The sequence below is a fragment of the Condylura cristata genome, unplaced genomic scaffold (assembly GCF_000260355.1).
Source record: "Condylura cristata isolate star-nosed mole 26May11 unplaced genomic scaffold, ConCri1.0 scaffold00007, whole genome shotgun sequence".
NCBI classification, from domain to species: Eukaryota; Metazoa; Chordata; class Mammalia; order Eulipotyphla; family Talpidae; genus Condylura; species Condylura cristata.
The window spans coordinates 51,653,021-51,672,396 of record NW_004567108.1 but is presented as its reverse complement, the minus strand read 5'-3'; the positions used below and the strand labels follow the sequence as shown (position 1 = coordinate 51,672,396).

General features: G+C 39.0%; 1 long non-coding RNA gene across 1 annotated transcript in view; it reads right to left on the bottom strand.

Moving 5' to 3' along the window:
- Nucleotides 1-1,140: 1,140 nt before the first annotated feature.
- The window catches only part of LOC105853333, a 24,165-nt gene continuing 5,929 nt past the window's right edge, over nucleotides 1,141-19,376 (bottom strand). Inside the window, exons 2-4 of the long non-coding RNA XR_001145181.1 lie at nucleotides 13,184-13,248; nucleotides 2,134-2,316; nucleotides 1,141-1,345 (exon numbers count right to left, since the gene is read on the bottom strand). This is a non-coding gene — a long non-coding RNA (uncharacterized LOC105853333). The remainder of the gene's footprint in view (nucleotides 1,346-2,133; nucleotides 2,317-13,183; nucleotides 13,249-19,376) is intronic.

Sequence of the window (19,376 nt, the reverse complement as noted above, 5' to 3'; positions counted from 1 at the left end):
ATCATCTTCACTGAATCAAATTGACATTTTAATTTGAACTCTCCACTCTAAAAAGAATTTGCAGTCAAAATTTGTCATTAAAAAAACTCAATGAAATGAAAAATAATGATATGTTGGCTTGCTTCTACAAGCAACTGGAAGAGAAACGCTAAAGATACTATATTTTAACGCTCAGTTGACTTCTTTTACTGCCAGCAGGGATTAAGTGGGAGACAGCGCCTGGTTTAGCACAAAGAGCCACAGCATTATTTATTTATTTATTTAAAGATTTATTTTTATGTATTTATGCATACACGAACTGGGGTGTATGCCAGAGGTGCAGGGACTGGGGGTCGAGGGGAATCACCAAATACAATGGAAAGAAGAAAAGTCAGATCTATAGAATACATTGCTGAAGGGAGTAGTGGTCAAAATAGGGGAGGTCTGCTACTCCATGTGGGTCACCTCCCTGGCCAGGATTGAACTCATGCCACAGTGGCTGGCGTTAGCTTGATAGTGCTGTAACTTTAACCTCTGTGCTGCCAGGGAGGAAAGGCCACAGCTTTAAAAAGAAATGCTGAAAAAGGAGCTGTGTCACTTACCAGAAGGATGGCTTTATTCAAGTAACTTAGTTTCTTCATTCTTAGAATTTGGTTGATAATAATATGTCAGAGTCTGAAGAAAACAGTGTACAGAAAGGTATTACAAAGAAAATTTTATCAAAATATAGGATTGTTGCAGGTATACTTTATATATTTTCTAATAGATATCATTCTTTTTATTTTTAATTTTATAAATATCACTATGTGTTTTCAAATATCTAATTGAAAAAACAATACATGATGAAGCTAAAAACAGCAGAACGTTAAAACATGCAAAAAGAAGGAATTGAGAATCACGCATAAGCACTCCAAATAAGTTTTTAAATATGTATTTATTTATGCATACAGAAGTGGGGTGCAAGCCAAAAGTGCAGGGGCGGTGAGGGGTTTCACCAGAGGCAGAGTGGGGAGCAGAACAGGCAAATCGACAAGGTACACTGCCAGGGGAGCAGTGGGCAGGCCAGGAGGGGTTTGCCGCCCCCTGTGTGTCACTTCCAGGGCCCGGGATTGAACTCGCACTAAAGCGGCTGCAGCCAGCTTCCAGTACTGCGTCCTTATCCATTGCACCACCAGGGAGGGTCTCCAAATAATTTTTAACACATGTTCATGCCATTTTCATTTAACTTTTTACTTGTGCAGGGAGCTTTTGAAGATAAACAGTTACTGCAGTGTACACGGTCATAAGTGGTTTGTTCCTTTATCTCAACATTATATTATGATCATGTGCTTCATATGATTGTGTAAGTTAATGCATACACCTTTATCTGAAAGAAACAAAATATAATTTATTTATTCCCTGTTTTCATTAATTGATAAATTGTCTCTGGGAACAGTCACACTGCACTACACTAATTTTTGTATATTAATTTCTGCCAATGCCAATGGTTTGTAATTTTAAGAAGTATATGTGATCCCTTCAAGAAACGTCAATACATGCGTGAAAGCTTTCAAGAACAATCCTCTGTTCTGTTAAAGTTACAGGTCTTCAGTAGGGTTGGAATAGACCAGCCAGAGGTGCGGAGGGTGAGAGGATTCACCACAGACAGTGTGGGGAGCAGAACAGGCAGAGTGGTGAAGTACACCGCTGAGGGGAACAGCAGGTGGGTCAGGAGAGGTCTGCCACGCCATGTGGTCACCTCCGGGACCGGCATTGAAGTGACTGTCGCAAACTTGGCGTGCTGTGCTTTAACCCACTGCGCCACCAGGGAGGGCGAATAAATAATTTAAAACAAACAAACAAACAAACAAAATCACCACCACCACCACCAACAACAAAAACTGTTGTTTGAGCAAAATGCTGCGATCCCAAATGGCCAATTTTCTTTAAAAATAATAATTTCTTTCTTTGTACTCAGATACAGTCTTTCAGGGGGTGACCACAGACGTATATGAGTATTGCAGTTGAGGTATATTTTACCTGTTACTAAGTAACCTGTCAGTCAGGAAGGGTGAAGTATTAACTCAATTTTTTAAGAAAGAATTGAACTAAAAACATTGAAAAAAAATTAGATACTAAGTTTTAAATCCCCCCCCCCCCCCACACATAGCTTACCTCTGCAAGGCTCCACAGTCTCTTTTGTCACAATGGAGGACAATTGTATCTTCCCTACAATGGCTAGAGCCCATCTTCCATCTCTTCCTCTGGTTCCTCAGATGGAACTCTTTTTCTTGCATAATTTTCTCTAACTTCCTTGTGGATTATTACTGCCAGCATTCAATCATGTTGTGGTATTTCCTGTCTCAAAAGGTTCTTGTTTGAATAGATTTCTCAAAACAATGCTAACCATCTTTACCTTCTCCTTCTCAGTCACAGTCACTGTTTTAGTCTTGCATGCTAGTGAAAGTGCACCAGTTATGTGCTTTTGCCATACCTAATCAATTCTTTGCCCCCAATTTAGTATTCTTTCTACCAGAAATAATCTGTAGATTATTAAAGCCTATGCCTTACAGGACACATTTGTCTCCCGGTTTTCCTTCTTCATAAATGATCCTTCTCGATGAGATTTCTGTGCTGGTTTCTCTTTTGCCACACTGATGAATGCTGGCATTCTTCCAGGGTTAGCACTGAGTTCATTCTCATACTCTTCCCTTCTCCTACATACGATCTCATTAGGTCTGACACATTCACCTACCACGTTTGTTTTGGTGACTCCTAATTTTGTATCTCGAACTCTCATGAGTCAAATGCATTCCACTATTTATATGACATCTTTTAGAATGTATTCTAATCACCTCAACGTCCTTTTATCCAAGCTAGAAATTTTAATTTTTCATTACACTAAATCTATTTTTTCTCCTAGCCATCTCTGACTCAGTAAATAATATCACTATCTACTTTTTTATTGAAGCCAGATGCTAGAAGCTCAACTGATTCTTTTATCCTCTGCCCAGTTATAACTATCAATGATTGTGCTGATGGTCTCTAGAAAGCAGTTAAGGACCACTGCAGTTACACCACTAGCATCTTATCCCAGGCTACCATTATTTCTCTCCTGATTGATAGCACGGGTCTATTGTTAGTGTTTCACTGGTCTTTCCTCTCTTCTAACCTAATTTCCACTCAGCAAGAAAAGTGACTTATGAATATGATAATAGAAACACATTATTTTCCTTGTAAAAGTCATTGGTGATTTCTCACTGCCCTTAGAATCAAATGGAATCTTCTTACCAAAGTCTAAATGTTCCCAGGTGATCCAAAGCTTACCTAACACACCACTCTTTCTCATCTGCCAGGTGCTATAAAACCAATCTTGTCCATTTTCAAAAGGTCCAAGCTTTTTCACTCCAGAGAGAAAGAGAGACTTTGTAGATGTTTTCACCCCTGACTGGAAAATTCTTCCTGTTGCATTTCACCCATTTACCTAAACAAACCCTTATCTTTTTTGGGTCTCTGTGTAAATCATCCATCTTGAAAAAGCCCTTTTTTACAGCTCTTTATTATTCATATTCAGATCATCGTTTTACCCCCCTCCCCAACAGGGCACTTATAGCAAGTTATTATTTTTTTCCCAATTTCACCAATCATCCAAGCTCCAGGAGAGTAGAGAAATGTCTAAACAGTATTTTGTTTTGCCTTCAGTGCATGTCCTGGCACACAGTAGATGCTTAATAAATATTGAATGAACAAACATGTTGTCACATTGTTTAATTTGGGGATACCCAAAAGCCATTATATACAATTATGCCAGTTTTTAATTTTCTAATTAAAAAACAGAAAAGTCAACCAATTCTAATCAAACTAAGTGAAATAAGAAACAGAAAAACACGTTTGGATCATTCAAAAAGAAAGTCTCATTTTTGTTTGTTCTGTCTCCCACTACAAAGATAATGAGAAATGTTATGTGATCAAGGATCAAGTACAACAAAACATTTTTCTAATCTAGTTTTCTTCAATTATTGTCAGTGGTATAAGAAGCATAATTTTTGCTTGAATTATTTGGGCAATTATTTCAATGTAATGATCTGACGAAAACATGCAGTGGTAATAGTCTTTATTGCTTCAGTTCCTTCTTTGATCTGAGAGGCGTCACACTCAGCTAGGCAGGGGTGAAAGAAGCTTCCTTGACTAACTGTACCACTGTCCACAGTTCAAGCATTTTCATGTTGTATTTCAATTAAGCATGTCCTACGAACCCATAGTGAGATATGAATTCCAAGTTTGTTTGTTTTTTTAAATGGTAGGGATTTTGAATTAAACCATATTCTTTTTTTTTTTTTAAAGATTTATTTATTTATTCATACAGAATTGGGGTACAGGCCAGAGATACGGAGGGTGAGGGGATTCACCAGGGACAAAGTGGGGAGCAGAACAGGCAGATCGATGAAGTACACTGCTGAGGGGAGCAGCGGGCGGGTCAGGAGAGGTCTGCCACGCCATGTGGTCACCTCCCGGGCAGGCTGGGATTGAACTCATGCGGAAGTGGCTTAAGCTTCTTAGTGCAGTGCTTTAACCCACTGTGCCACCAGGGAGGGCCTAAACCATATTCTTTTTTATGGCATCCACTTCTCCCTTGGTAAAATGCTTATTGGGAGATAAATTTGCCACTAAAGGCTGTTGCTGTCAATTTTTTTCTTTTCCTAGTGAAAATAACTATTTTTAACCACAGCACTGACTTTGTTAATAATTTGCTCTTGAGAATATTCCTAAACACGTACAATATCCTTTTTATTCTCTGTCTCATCAGGAAGCAAGGTCACTCTTAGTATTCCTTTTTCAATGGCTGAGGAAAAAGTGTGAGTTCTTGAATTCGTGGTAAGATAGAATGGCTTGTGATTTCATTTCATATATTAGGATTTAAAAAAACTGTGACTTTTGCTCACTTGTTTTACATCAGGGACTTGTGAGACATCCCTTACTTTTCCTGATTTTTTGCAGGTGAGTATTGATGATTTTAATATTGCTTTGAATATAAAATGATTTTTTTTATTGTATCACATTGATAGAAACAGTTTGCATGACAACATATTGTTCAGTTTAAAGTGTGATCAGTTGTGAAAGAATAGTCTGTTTCTGTATAATTTATCTTCCATATATCTGAACATCTAATCTCTTGAATTTTTCATACTTCAGAAAGCAAACATTAGAAATGTTATTTTATAAAATATTTTCATTTTTTAAATATCAGCCTTTTAGGATAAAACTCTCACTCAATAAAATATGCCTGTTTTGAAATCACAGTACAATGAGTTTTGAAAAATGTGTCTACCCAAGTAACCACAACCACATCAAGATATAGAATATCATCCCCAAAAGTTCCCTCTGGTCCCTTTGCAGTAACCACTAATCTGTTCTCTGTCACTATAGATTGGCTTGTCTAAATTTTCTAGGTTTCCAAATAAACAGAATGATGTAGTCACAGTCTCTTAAGTCTGGTTTCCATTGCATTTTTGTTTTTCAGTCATGATGTTATGCATATCAGTAGTTAATTTGTTTTATTGCTGAGTCGTATTGTATCATATAGATACACCACAATTTATTCATTCACTCATCTTTCCTACATATTTCTAGTTTGGGGCTAGTATGAATAAAGATTTTTTTAAAATACTGTATATGTCTTGTGTGTACATATTCATACTACCAGGTGATGCAGGTACAATGTGTAAGATATAAGGTGGTTATTTTAAGAGCCTCAAACCCAAGAAATGGAAGTAGATTAAAAATAACTGTCAATAGGGCCCTCCCTGGTGGCGCAGCGGGTTGGGGCACAGCACTAAGAAGCTAAGGCCACTTCCGCATGAGTTCGATCCCCACCTGCCCCGGAGGTGACCACATGGCGTGGCAGACCTCTCCTGACCCGGCTGCTACTCCCCTCAGCAGTGTACCTCATCGATCTGCCTGTTCTGCTCCCCACTCTGTCTCTGGTGAAGCCTCTCGCTGCCCCTGAGCCTCTGGCCTGTACCCCAGTTCTGTATGCACAGGTAAATAAATCTTAAAAAAAAAAAACTGTCAATAACACAAGCTAGGAAGTTCGGTAACAGTGATCCCAATACAGTGTTGGAAGAGAATATATCATGTGGATATATGTTTTCACTTTTTTTGGGAGGATAAATATCTCTGCTTAAACTCGTTGGACTGTAGTTGCCTTAGGCGTGTGCCCTCATGTCCTTTGCTGTGAAGAGAAGAGTCACAGAAGCTCCAGCTGTCACCTCCTTTGTAGCCACCACTTTTGCACAGAAGCCTCACGAGACAGTCCTTCCCTACTTTACAGTCAGTGATTCAGAACAGAAGGGGGAATAGAGAGGACCCATGCTGTGAAATGTGGGACATTTCCACATTTCAAGTTGGACTTGAATACTCCTGAGCCAACCTTTCCAAGAGTTAAGTAGCAGTTCAGGACTATTCTCACCAATTCCTTGTTTCTTCCCCTTCTCCTTCACTGGTGCCTGACTTGTATCATATAGTTTGAAGGTGTTTTCTACCTTCTTGGGGCCCTGCTCCCCCTTTTTTAAAAAAGATTTATTTATTCTGGCCCTCCCTGGTGGTGCAGCGGGTTAATGCGCTGCACTGAGAAACTAAAGCCACTTCTGCACGAGTTCGATCCCCGCCTGCCCCGGAGGTGACCACATGGCGTGGCAGACCTCTCCTGACCCGCCCGCTGCTCCCCTCGGCAGTGTACTTCGCTGATCTGCCTGTTCTGCTCCCCACTCTGTTCATGGTGAATCCTCTCACCCTCCCCATCTCTGGCCTGTACCCCAGTTCTGTATGAATAAATAAATAAATCTTTAAAAAAAAAGATTTATTTATTCATACAGAACTGGGGTACAGAGATGCGGAGGGTGAGAGGCTTCACCAGAGACACAGTGGGGAGCAGAACAGGCAGAAGTACACTGCTGAGGGGAGCAGCGGGCGGGTCAGGAGAGGTCTGCCAGGCCATGTGGTCACCTCCAGGGCAGGCAGGGATTGAACTCATGCGGAAGTGGTTTTAGCTTCTCAGTGCTGTGCCCACTGCGCCCGCCCTGCCCCTTTTACTGTGTACAGAGGTTTCTTCACATTGATTTCTTATACCTGTCCACCCAGCCATAGCATCTTCTGCACAGAGGATGGAAATTAGTAACATCTGAGTCACATCGTCAGTGTTAAGTTTAAATTCAAGTCTTACACTTACAAACTGACACACTCATTTCTAAAGTTGTACTATTTGTAATTCTCACTGGAAATATATGAAAGCTTCAATTTTTTCCCACACCTTCACAAACATGGAGTCTTTTTAATCTTTATTTTATTTATTCTAGTGAGTGTGTAGCAGAATCTCATTATACTTTTAAATGTGCAAGTAGTTGATGGTCAGAGATGTTGAGAAAAGTTCTTTGAATTGTATGTAATATTTTATGGGTACATCTGTGCAGTGTTTTATGAGAAGCAACAGATGGTAAAGAGAGGTTGAATGAAATTGAAGTCCAGCAGATAGCAGAGGTGGGGCACAACTGGAGAAATCAGAACAATAGATAATTATGATATTTCTGGAGTTCTAGCTCTTGAATTGCCTTTTGTTTACTTGTTTTATCTCAGGAAATTTAGTGATGTTTCTGATTGTTGTGCCTTGTTGACTGTGAATGACTATATAATCTTAGAACAGGTGTGTGTATGTGTGTGTGATCGGTATTATGGAAACAATTAAACAGTGTAGGTTATTTATTTTAAGAATATAACAACTGGATATATAACTAGGTTGCAGACAGTGCCCATCCCTGTGAAGACAAACAGCCTCAGGGATAATGTTAAAAAGTTTTAGATTTTGAAGTGGGACTTCCTTGGAGAGGAAATAGGAGAGAAAGAAAAAAGGAGAGATAAGAAGGGTGTTTGTCTGAGCTACAGGGTTCCAGGCTGGAGTTGCTTCAGCATTTTGGGGGTCAGTGCATTTGACCTCTGTACCATGTTGATTTGGAGAAGGCCACTGTGGACCTCTGAAAGTGGAGGCTAGAGGACGAGGCTTTGCAAGTAGAAAAGTGACTGAAAAGGTTCCTGGTTTTGCAGCCCGGATACAGCCTCTCTTATTTGTGTGAGTGAGGTCTTTTGTTGGATCACCTGGTGGCTGTGGCTGCTGTCTTGAGGGTCCCTTTGCTTGGTGCTGTGCTGGAGCGTTCTGCAGCTCTGGGAGTGTCTCAGGTTGTTTATTCATGAGTTGGAACCTGGCCTGGAATTTGACTGCCTTGTGCCCTAGGTTGGCAGAGGCAGGAAGATGCCATCTTAGACACGCAGCCTATTGTTTGGGAGAGGAGCTGCACATCTTCTGTGGTGGGAAGATGCCATCATAAAGGTCTTTGTACAGGACAGTAGTGGACACGACATTTGGATAAAGTAAATGACCATCATTGGCCTCAGTAACTCTTGTTTATCCCATTTGTTAAATAAATCCCTTTGTTGTTATTTCTTAAGCTTGAGCTATCTTGCAATTGTGGGCATGGGTAAAGAACCAAGACAGTATTTGGTAAACTATTTGGGCTGTGGGGCCTTGGCCAGTTTAGTCTTTCTCCTCCTGGCTATCAGATATAAAAGAAAGAATAAACCTCGAGTTTTCAAGAAGCCAAACTTGTTCTCTTCAAAATATGTCTCCTGAGAAAATTTTTCAATAAATTCACTGGCTCTAAGATCATATGTAGATATTGTGGTTTTGACTTCATTTAACTCAGGATATTCATCAATACTGAGCTAATTCTATTTGAGCTTCTGTTAAACATGAATGGTTATTAAGTATTATCACATTTTAAGATAAATTAAAAGCTTAAAGTTAAAGGAACATAGAGAACCGTATCGAGTTGTTGACATAAGATTTCCATAATCTATGTATAGCAAACTGTACCCCAATGGAGAAGGCAATAACCCATGAATTTTAGAAATCTCATATCTTTGCTTTTTCTTTTCCTGAAAGAAGCACATGGAGAATCAACAGATGCATTTTGATTATAACAGATCTCTTGGGAAGCTTTCATATGTAGATTAATACAAGAGAACTTGTGTCTACAGGCTGGCGTGACATTGTGTAGCTTTAGACACTGTCATGCTGATTACCACATACGCCAACTGCCACATAAATCATCTTTATAAATAAAACTTTGCATACACACGCAAACCTCAAAACACAGCAATAAATTGGTCATGACTCCTGTCTCAAATGGTGCCACTCCATCACTTCCATTAGTGAGTTGGAACTGATGGCACCTTGGTGAATGCCTTTGTCTCATCTATCATGATACACCTCATATTTTAATATATAACTGCTACAGTGGGCCTTTGGAGGAAAGAAAATTTTAGTATCCTGCATTGTCATTTTTTTATTTTTTATTTTTTATAAATCTTTTTGCCTACAGCAAACTTAAAAAAAAATTACTTGGAAATGTTAAGTAACCAAACCTTTTATAAAACATGTCAAGATTAATTACTATTTTCACTTATGAGCTGTATAGACTGTTTCCTAAGATTCTCATCTTATTAGATACAATGATTCATATTCTCTTTCTTGGCAAAATTTCTGCTTTTCTTGCAGCTATCCCCATCAATAATGTAAGTAGTGATAGGATTCTGCCAACACTTAAAAATACAAAAAGTCAAAACCTTTCAAGAATTTCTTTAGTCTTGGATACCCTAGACTTTAATATTTGGTGATTTGGTACTTTATATCTCTCATTTTACTTACCTGTATTATAAGAAAGATGGTACCCTAGACTTGAGTGTTGTCAAAATGAAATACTAAATATTCTAATCCACGGTCTCCTTTTCTGGCATCTTGCAGTGCAAACCCTGAAGTTACTAGGTTTTGAAATAATTGTTTGCTCATTTTTTCAAGTAATGTTACTATGGCAGAAACTGAGATGAATATTTTAACATCTGTTTCCAACACTTCTTCCCTTTCTGTATTCTTCTAACAGTGTGCATCTTGTGTATTTAGGTTATGTGAGCTGGCTAGTTAGAAATCAGTGAAATCTCTGTGTGGGTTTTCCAGAGAGTTTTTGCTTTTCTTCTACAAAGGCATGACTTGGTCAGAATTCCCCTATCTTGAAGAGAAATATGATGCTGGGAACTTTTATAACAATAGGGTGACAAGTTTGAGAATTAGAGACTTACTGGTCCTGACAGCTGGGGCTCTGAACCATTTCCAATAGCGAACCCCCATGTCCAGACTTCTTGTCATGGAAGAATAATATTCCCTGATTTAGTCAAGTCACTCTGTGGCAAGTTGTCTTATCTTGGCAGCTGCAAATAAACTGATGTGATTATTATTTGATGCAGTAATAGAAATCAGTTTTAATTTGGACCCCAAATGTCCCATTGAATTAAGAGGGAAGCTTTCATCTCAGGAGAAGGTCTAAAGTGAGTCAAACAATAAAATGGGTTGTATTTTGCACATTTTTTAGGCCAACCTTTATGATAACTAAAAAATAAAAGCCTCCTATTTGCAATTAAGATGAAAGTTTATTAAAATTCAAACTCCATACTGACATTAAAGTCTTCTTTGATATTATAGCAATGGTCTATCCATAATCTTCTGGAAAATCAATGCAGATTCTGTTCTTTTTTCTCATAACTGCCTCAACATGACTTATTTACCCCTTTATTAGCTTCTGTCTCACTTTTCCTTTCATTTTATTTTTATTTTTATATAGTGTTTTAAAGATCTATTTATGCATACAAGAGCTGGTCTGTAGGCCGGAGAGGGGAGGGTGAGAGCTGGGAGAGACAGAGTGAGGAACAGAACAGGCAGATGTAATGAAATATACTGCTGAGGGGAGCAGTGTGGGAGACTGGAGAGGTCGGCTATGACATGTGGGTCAGCTCTCTGGCTGGGCTGCAAATAGCTTCATAGCACTGAGACTTAACCCCTTGTGCCACCAGCGGGGCTCATCTTTTATTTTCATTTTTGACCACTTGAGTCCCATCTGACTGGTAATACAGGTCTTACATGACGCAGACTCATAATGATCATAAAGGGCTCCCCCAGCGCAGACCTTAATTACTTGATCACTAATCTGGCAATATTCTTTTTTTTTTTTAATATTTATTTATTTATTTGTACATACAGAACTGGGGTACATGCCAGAGGTGCAGGGGTGGCGAAAGGATTCACCAGAGACAGAATGTGGAGCATACTGCTAAGGGGAGCAGCGAGCGGGTCAGAAGAGGTCTGCCGGAGCCACGTGAATCACCTCCGGGGCAAGTGGGGGTGGAACTCATGCGGAAGTAGCTTTCTATTGTTAGTGCTGCGTTTTAACCCACTGCGCCACCAGAGAGGGCCAATCTGGCAATATTCTTATTGCATCTCTTGTTGGTCTTTTTTCTTTTATAATGCTTGAATCTTCAAGCAGATCATAAACTTTTTATATATGCAGAGACTGTGTTTTATACCAAATGTGGCATGATTAGTTCCTTTCTCAAGGTAGAGATACAGGTTTGCTGATTTTTTTTTTTTTTAGATTTATTTATTCATACAGGACTGGGGTACAGACAAGAGGAGCAGGGGCAGCGAGAGGATTCACCAGAAACAGAGTGGGGAGCAGAACAGGAGATCAGTGAGGTACACTGCTGAGGGGAGCAGCGGCTGTGACAGGAGAGGTCTGCCATGCCATGTGGGTCACTTCCCTGTTGGGGATCTAATTCGCAGTAAATGGCTGCTGTTAGCTTCGCAGTGCTGGTGCTAGAAAAGTTGCACCACCCAGGTTTGTTGAATTTATGTATAAAATGCTTCTCATTTTTCTTTGTTCAAGATTTTTTTTTTCTTGCTTAGCTATCACAATGCTACACATTTTTTCTGTCACTAAAATTTAAACTACATGTTAAAGAAAGTATGAGCAATATGCACTCTCAGAAATTGCAATATAAAATGTAATTGAAGGGGGCAAATGAATTTGATTAGATAATTCGAAAATAAATTTAAGTGAATAAGAATTCTATGTAAAAAGGACAGTCTTATTATAATTTCACTCATGTGGTATATAGAGCAAACAAACAAAAGGAGTAACTAAATAAATAAAACATAAATAAACTCTTGGGTATAAAACAAATTCGTGGTTTTCCAAAGGGAAGGGGAAAAAGAGAAGGGTAAATAAGGTAAAAGGGGATACAGGTCTGGTGAAGGACAGGCTTGGACTCTTAGTAGTGAACATAATGTATTCACATATTGAAGTTTGGTGATGCACACCTCAAGCATAATGTTACAATGTGAAGTTATTTCAATTAAAAAAAAAAAAAACAAACAAACTAAGAGGACTCCTTGGGATGCAGAGTAAGTCAAAATCTCAGCACTAACAAGCTATCACCAGCCACTGTGACTGAGTTCCATCCCCCACCACGAAGCTGACCCACATGATGTGATAGACTTTTCCAGTTTCACCCCCTACTCCCCTCAGCAGTATATTTTCAGTCAGTCTGCCTGTTCTGCTCCCCACTCTGTCTCTGGTGAATCCTCTCATTCCCAATCCCACACCTCTGGCCTGTACCCTAGTTTTTGTATGCATAAATAAATAAAATAAATCTTTAAAAAAAAACTTACTAGTAATATTGAAAACAATACAAGTTAAAATAACAAGATATCCTTGTTTCACTTCTTAAATTAAAACAATTCTTATAAGGCATGGGGCCCAATACCTTTATTCTGTTTTTCTCAACGGAGACAGGCAGTCTCACTGTATTTCTTTGTTGTGTTTTTCCTTCATCGCTTTCTTCTTTCACTTACGTCCATTGTGAATAGCCATCTTGAAGGTCACTAATATGGGCTTCCATTTGCTTTCTTTGGCTTCATAGCTTTCTGAAGAATTTTTTATGTCTTCTTCTGAAATTGTTGCATCCTGGAACTCCTTTTCTTTCTTGTTTTAATTTTCAGTTCCTTTTCTCTTACTGTGTTTCTCACATCATTCACACTGCACCCCCAGCCCCCGTGTTTCCTCAAATTCACTATCCTGGCAAGTTTTAATTCTCTGATAAGAGCGAAAAATCTTCTACATGTTGGTGATTGGGTTCTGGGGCACTGGTTTCCTGTTAAGAGTATCCTGTTCCCTTGGGAGCTCATGTAGTTAGTATTGTGCTTTTTGTCTGCCATTTTGTTATTTCAGATCTTCCCAGGGCACTAGCCCTCTTCCTCCCCCTCCCTTTTTAGTTAAGCCACACTTACTTCTTTTGCTCCCTTTCAGCCAACTAATCAGGCAGTGATGGTTCAGGGAATTGATTCCTACAGCCCTGCAGGTTAGAACAGAGGGAACCAGATAAGGTTACCAGGTAAGGTTTTGAGTAGAAATAAAATGATTGTCCCATTTGTCATATTCTCTAAAAAACTCCTAGAGAGAGGAATGTTAAGGATTTGTAGATGCCATATTTTTGAATAGTTACATTTGAAACCAATAAAACTCTATGAATAACTTAATAATGGATAAACCAATTTCTGAATTAAGAAACTATAAGTGCTGATTACTTGAAAGTATCCTTCTGGTGTGGTTATAAAGTGATGTTATTTCAATTAAAAAACAAAACAAAACAAAACTAAGGGGACTCCTCAGGATTCAGAGTAAGTTAAAATCTCAGCACTTATATAAAGCTATCACCAGCCACTGTGGCTGAGTTCCATCCCTAAACACACTTCATAATTTTCACAGTTTTTCCTTCAATTTTGTATCAGCTTAGGTGATGGTTGGAATAATGCAAACCTTTGACATCTCTATGAACTAGCAGATCCTATTTTATATTAAATTAACATAAAATATTCTAAAAATGTATGTATGTGATAATAAGTGCACATAGATATAATAGAGTTTATATATTCAGTTCAATAACAATATATCATCTATTAAAATTCACACACTTTGAAATAAAAGAATGATGTTCATAATTCCATTCTGTTAGTCATATACTAGCTTTTGAGATTTTAGGAAAAACATGAACATGGAAGTATAAAAATGGACCAAATTCCCCTTCTTACTCTAAGAGTGCACTATGCATGAATAAATCTCCTACTGCTCAGTACACATGAACAGTAGGATAAAAATGAATGCATTAAAGATGATCTTTCAGGTGAATTCTTTAGTGTTCAGAATTACTACTCCATGTACAAAGCAATCAGGGGTTAAAAGAAAGTACTCTTTCAGGAAAATAAAATGGATTTTATGTTTTTGAAGACCTTGTAAAAATATTTTTAATTTTGATTATTTAAAGATTTACTTTAGACATTTGGGACCTTCAACTGATATTTTTTCCACATTCTTAGATTTCTGTCTTCCTTCTGAGAATGAGACTTGTGATAATTATATCAGTCTATTTTGTTTTATTTTATTTATTTATTTTTAAAAGATTTGTTTATTTGTGCATAAAGAACTGGGGTACAGGTCAGAGGCTCAGGGGCGGTGAGCGGCTTCACCAGAGACAGAGTGGGGAGCAGAACAGGCAGATGGACGAAGTACACTGCTGAGGGGAGCAGCGGGCGGATCAGGAGAGGTCTGCCACACCATGTGGATCACCTCTGGGGCAGGGGAAATCAAACTCACACGGAAGTGGCTTAAGCTTCTTAGTGCTGTGCTTTAACCCGCTGCTCCACCAGGGAGGGCCAGTCAGTCTATTTTATTTTTCTAACAGTTACTAACTAAAGAATTCAAAACTTTCCCAATAAGTATATTAAGTAAATAAACCTAAATTCTTATATGTAGACTAGCTTTGAAATACTATTCAACTATACTTGCTTCCAAGGGTGACTTGAGGAAGCTGCAATAGTAAAATCATGATCTTTAAGATCAGCAAGATTATGGGATGTTAGAAAGGGTTTTAATTTCCCTTAGATTTTTCCATTTTAGAATGAGAAATAAGAACTCATATTTCAACTGGTCATCTGCCACCTAAAACATGCCCAAGTGAATGTCCTTCCTTGTCTCAATACTCTAGCAGTGTGTGGTGGGATGGCCCACCCCTTGCAGTTGAAATTTTCCTTCCTAGATTCTGGAATATTCTTGTCACTTTTTTTTTTTTAAAAGCCTTATTTATTTATGCATACAGAACTGGGGTACATGCCAGAGGTGCAGGGATGGTGAGAGGATTCACCAGAGACAGTATGGAAAGCACAACAGGCAGATCGAGGTACATTGCTGAGGGGAGCAGCGGGCAGGTCAGGAGAGCTCTGCCAGCCATGTGGATCACCTCCCGGCCTGGGATTGAACTCACACTGAGGGGTGCTGCAGCTAGCTTGCAGTGCTGCATCCTAACCCATTGCGCCACCAGGGTGGGCTCCCTATCACTTCGTCTAGCTGATTCTAGTTTTAGGCAGTATCCCTGGGGCTTGTTGAACTTCATATGCTAGTTCAAGGCTAGCTGGACACTCAGATTTCCTTCATGAGCCAGATCTTTCTCTTGAGTTCTAGAATCATATATCTACTACCTATTGCACATGTAGATGCCTAATAGCTATTATAACCTTAATAGGAGTAAAACAGAGTTTTAAAAATTAAGTCTTTCTTGGGGCCCTCCCTGGTGGCGCAGCGGGTTAAAGCACTGCACTAAGAAGCTTAAGCCACTTTCGCATGAGTTCGATCCCCGCCTGCCCCGGAGGTGACCACATGGCGTGGCAGACCTCTCCTGACCCGCCCACTGCTCCCCTCAGCAGTGTACTTCGTTGATCTGCCTGTTCTGCTCCCCACTCTGTCTCTGGTAAATCCTCTCACCCTCCACATCTCTGGCCTGTACCCCAGTTCTGTATGAATAAATAAATAAATCTTAAAAAAAAAAAATTAAGTCTTTCTTCACAGTAAATTGCGCTAGCCTCCGTCATCGCTCAGACCAAAAACCTAGGAGTCACTGTTGAGTCCTACTTTTTCTCAACCCTGTATGTAAACTCAGTAAATTCAGTTAGCCCTGCCACCAAAATATATTCGTGATCCATCTGCTTCTCACTATTTTACATTAAAGGAAATAAACTAAGTAGGACTTTCTAAATAAATAACTTAGAAATATATTAATTGCATCATGAGTTATTTTCTCCTGCCTAGGTATGAGCCTGTTCCTTGTCCTTTTCCATTTCCTTTACATACCTTTGGATTGTTTGGTTAATTTTAGTCATCTGATTCTTCTTGTTAAGGTAACTGACAATTATATAGACCAACTCCATCTTTTATACAATGTCAGAATTCACTTTCATTCATAGTGTTATAGTCCGAATAATTGGTTTTCTATTTCTTTGTAACACCAAAACATTTTTTTTAAAGATTTATTTATTTGTGCATACAGAACTGGGGTACAGAACAGAGGCTCAAGGGCGGCGAGAGGTTTCACCAGAGACAGAACGGGGAGCAGAACAGGCAGATCAACGAAGTACACTGCTGAGGGGAGCAGCGGGCGGGTCAGGAGAGGTCTGTCGCACCATGTGGTCACCTCCAGGGCAGGCTGGAATCTAACTCATGTGGAAGTGGCTTTAGCTTCTTAGTGCTGTGCTTTAACCCGCTGCACCACCAGGGAGGGCCACCAAAAACATTTTTAATGAACTTTTAACAACTTCAAATTTTTGAGTAAAAGCTAGAAGAGTTTGGTGCCTCCCTGGTTGCTCAGCACTGAGAAGCCAAAGCCACTTCAGCATGAGCTCAATCCCCCACCGGGGAGCTGGCCCACAAAGTGCAGCAGACCTCTCCTGACTTGCCCGCTGCTCCCCTGAGCAGTGTGCTTTGTCAGTGGGCCGGTTCTGCTCCCCACTCTGTCTCTGGTGAAGCCTCTCACTACCCCTGCACCTCAGCTCTGTATGCATAAGTAAATGAATCTTTAAAAAAAAAAATCTAAAGAGTTTTATTTTAGAATTTAGTTTCAATCAAATTTTAAGCCACCTGCTTACAAAATTACATTCAGATAAATACCAAATTTGAATGTTTCTTTTGAGATTTGATACTCCCTCCCACATGGATAATTCTATGAACCAGATACTCAGCATCTTTAAACCCTGTGTAAACAGAATATTTGGCTGATAATCTGCCTGTTTATGGAATATTTCTTTTGCTCTAACTTACTTTCACATTAATTTATATCAGATGAAATTAGCAAGTGGGTCCATAGTAAATACACTTAATAAACCTAAGAGCTCATATGTTACTTCCCTTTCAAATTTATTAAATGTGTTATTTTGTTAGAAATCTCTTTTAATGTATTTTCTTAAAAATATAATATTCAAAAGTAGTTGAAAAGATATTTTGATTATTGGGGGGGAGAACAAGGAAAAATACAGGGGATGTCAAACAAGGGAGAGAAAAAAAAAACAGTTTCTCTGAAGTCTCACTTGGATTAACTTTAACTTTATAAACTAATGAACATCTGCTACTGGCTTCTAGGATGGTAAGAAAGCAAGAAAAAGGTAAGAATTGCTGGATCAACTGCTCAGGAATTTGAAACCACAGAATATGGTAGTCCTTTGGGATGCTAAATATTCAGGCATCTGTTAGGTAACAGATTTAGCTAAACACAGATCATCAAAGGAATACCAAAATTATGTTGAGGACAAGTTTATAATCCATAAAGCAGAAAATCAGCCACAAGGGAAGCTATCCTGGAAGAATGTAACTATGATGATTGGTCTTAGAGAAAAATGTATTTCCAAATATTTAATCCTTTCACTTCTTCTCTGGCCTTGCCTAAAATGTATGCCAGCCAAAGGGGAAGAGGCTGACCTAAGAAAACCAAGTTAAAGTATATAGACCAAAAAAAGTATATAGACCAGGCCCTCCCTGGTGGTGCAGAGGGTTAAAACGCAGCACTAAGAAGTTCAAGTCACTTCCGCATGAGTTCAATCCCCGCCTGCCCTGGAGGTGACCACATGGTGAGGCAGACCTCTCCTGGCCCTCCCGCTGCTCCCCTCAGCAGTATGCTTTGTCAGTCGGCCTGTTCTGCTCCTCACTCTGTCTCTGGTGGCTCCTCCCACCCTCCGCATCTCTGGCCTGTACCCCAGTTCTGTATGAATATATTTATTCATATAATAAATCTTTAAAAAAATAAGAAAAAAGTATATAGACCAAAGTCCTCCCACCCCCAAAACCCCTTTTTACCTTAGATGCTAATGGACTGTCCCAAATGAGGTGTAATTTAAGTTAGTTACCTCAGTTATTTGCAGGCTACATTTTATAGTCACAAAGGGAAAGTGGTTTCCTTGTTCTTTACAAGTAATTTATTTTCTTAAATGGTTCTATAAGTCATAGATTTCTAGAAGAGGTTGAAATGGATAGCCTAATATTTAAAGGAAGAGGTAATATAAATTGTAAGTCTAAATCAGGAAAACTTAAAATGGAGTGGTGTCTCACACCATGATTATTCTATAATCTCAGTAAGTTAAGAATATCCATTCTTTGATTTAACAAGTACATATTCAGTACCTACTTAAAATACAGCACTTAAGGAAAACATGTAAAAATTCCTATTTCTAGGAAACTTCCTATTTTCTTGTAAGAAGCAGAGAACTTGGAATTGCACCTTTAGGAGGAAAAGTCTTTGCCAAAAGTGTGACATTAAGTTGTACCACCTACCTCTCTCCACTCTAATGGGAGCAATGCTCTCAGCAGAATTTCTTTTGGGGTACATTATTTAATTTTTAAAGAGATTTATTTATTTATGCATACAGAACTGGGATACAGGCTAGTGGTGCAGGGGTGGTAGGTGAGAGTATTTACCTCACCTACAGAAAAGGTAGATGGAAGAAGTGCACTGCTGAGGGGAGCAGCCTGTGAGACAGAAGAGGTCTGCTGCACCATGTGGATCACCTCCGGGACTGGAGATCCAACTTGCACTGAAACATCTGCAGCAAGTTTCACAGTGCTGCCCTTTAACCTGCTGCACCACCAGGGAGGGCCCTATTTTTAACTTGTCTTGTACTTAACATTTTTACCAAATAATAAAACATTTCTAAACATGTGAACCTTCACATATTTCATAAAATGAGAAACAACTGGATATAATTACCATTGCATTGCTTGCTTGTGAGTGTGTGTGGTCACTAATCTTTTGTTCTTTATGCTACTGGTGTATCCATGACCAAGAGAGTCCTTCCAGTACATGATGAGCATACTTTGGTGAAGGGTAAGAAGGAATGAAAAACTCAGTGACAAAATCTGTTCTGAGTCAGAACTTAAACTTACTCTTTACTTAACTAGGCTTCTCAGTAACATACAGAAGCTCTTTCTCCTTCTCACTTTTAGGTGACTTTTTTGGTTTGACCAATTCAAGCTCTCTATCTACAGAGTCACCTGAGAAGTTTACTAGCATATCAAAGAAATGACTTGTTTGTTTGAAACCAAAATATGGCTGAAGCAGAGTTGATTTACCAGAAGATGATACATTAGAGCTTTAGCATCATTGATATT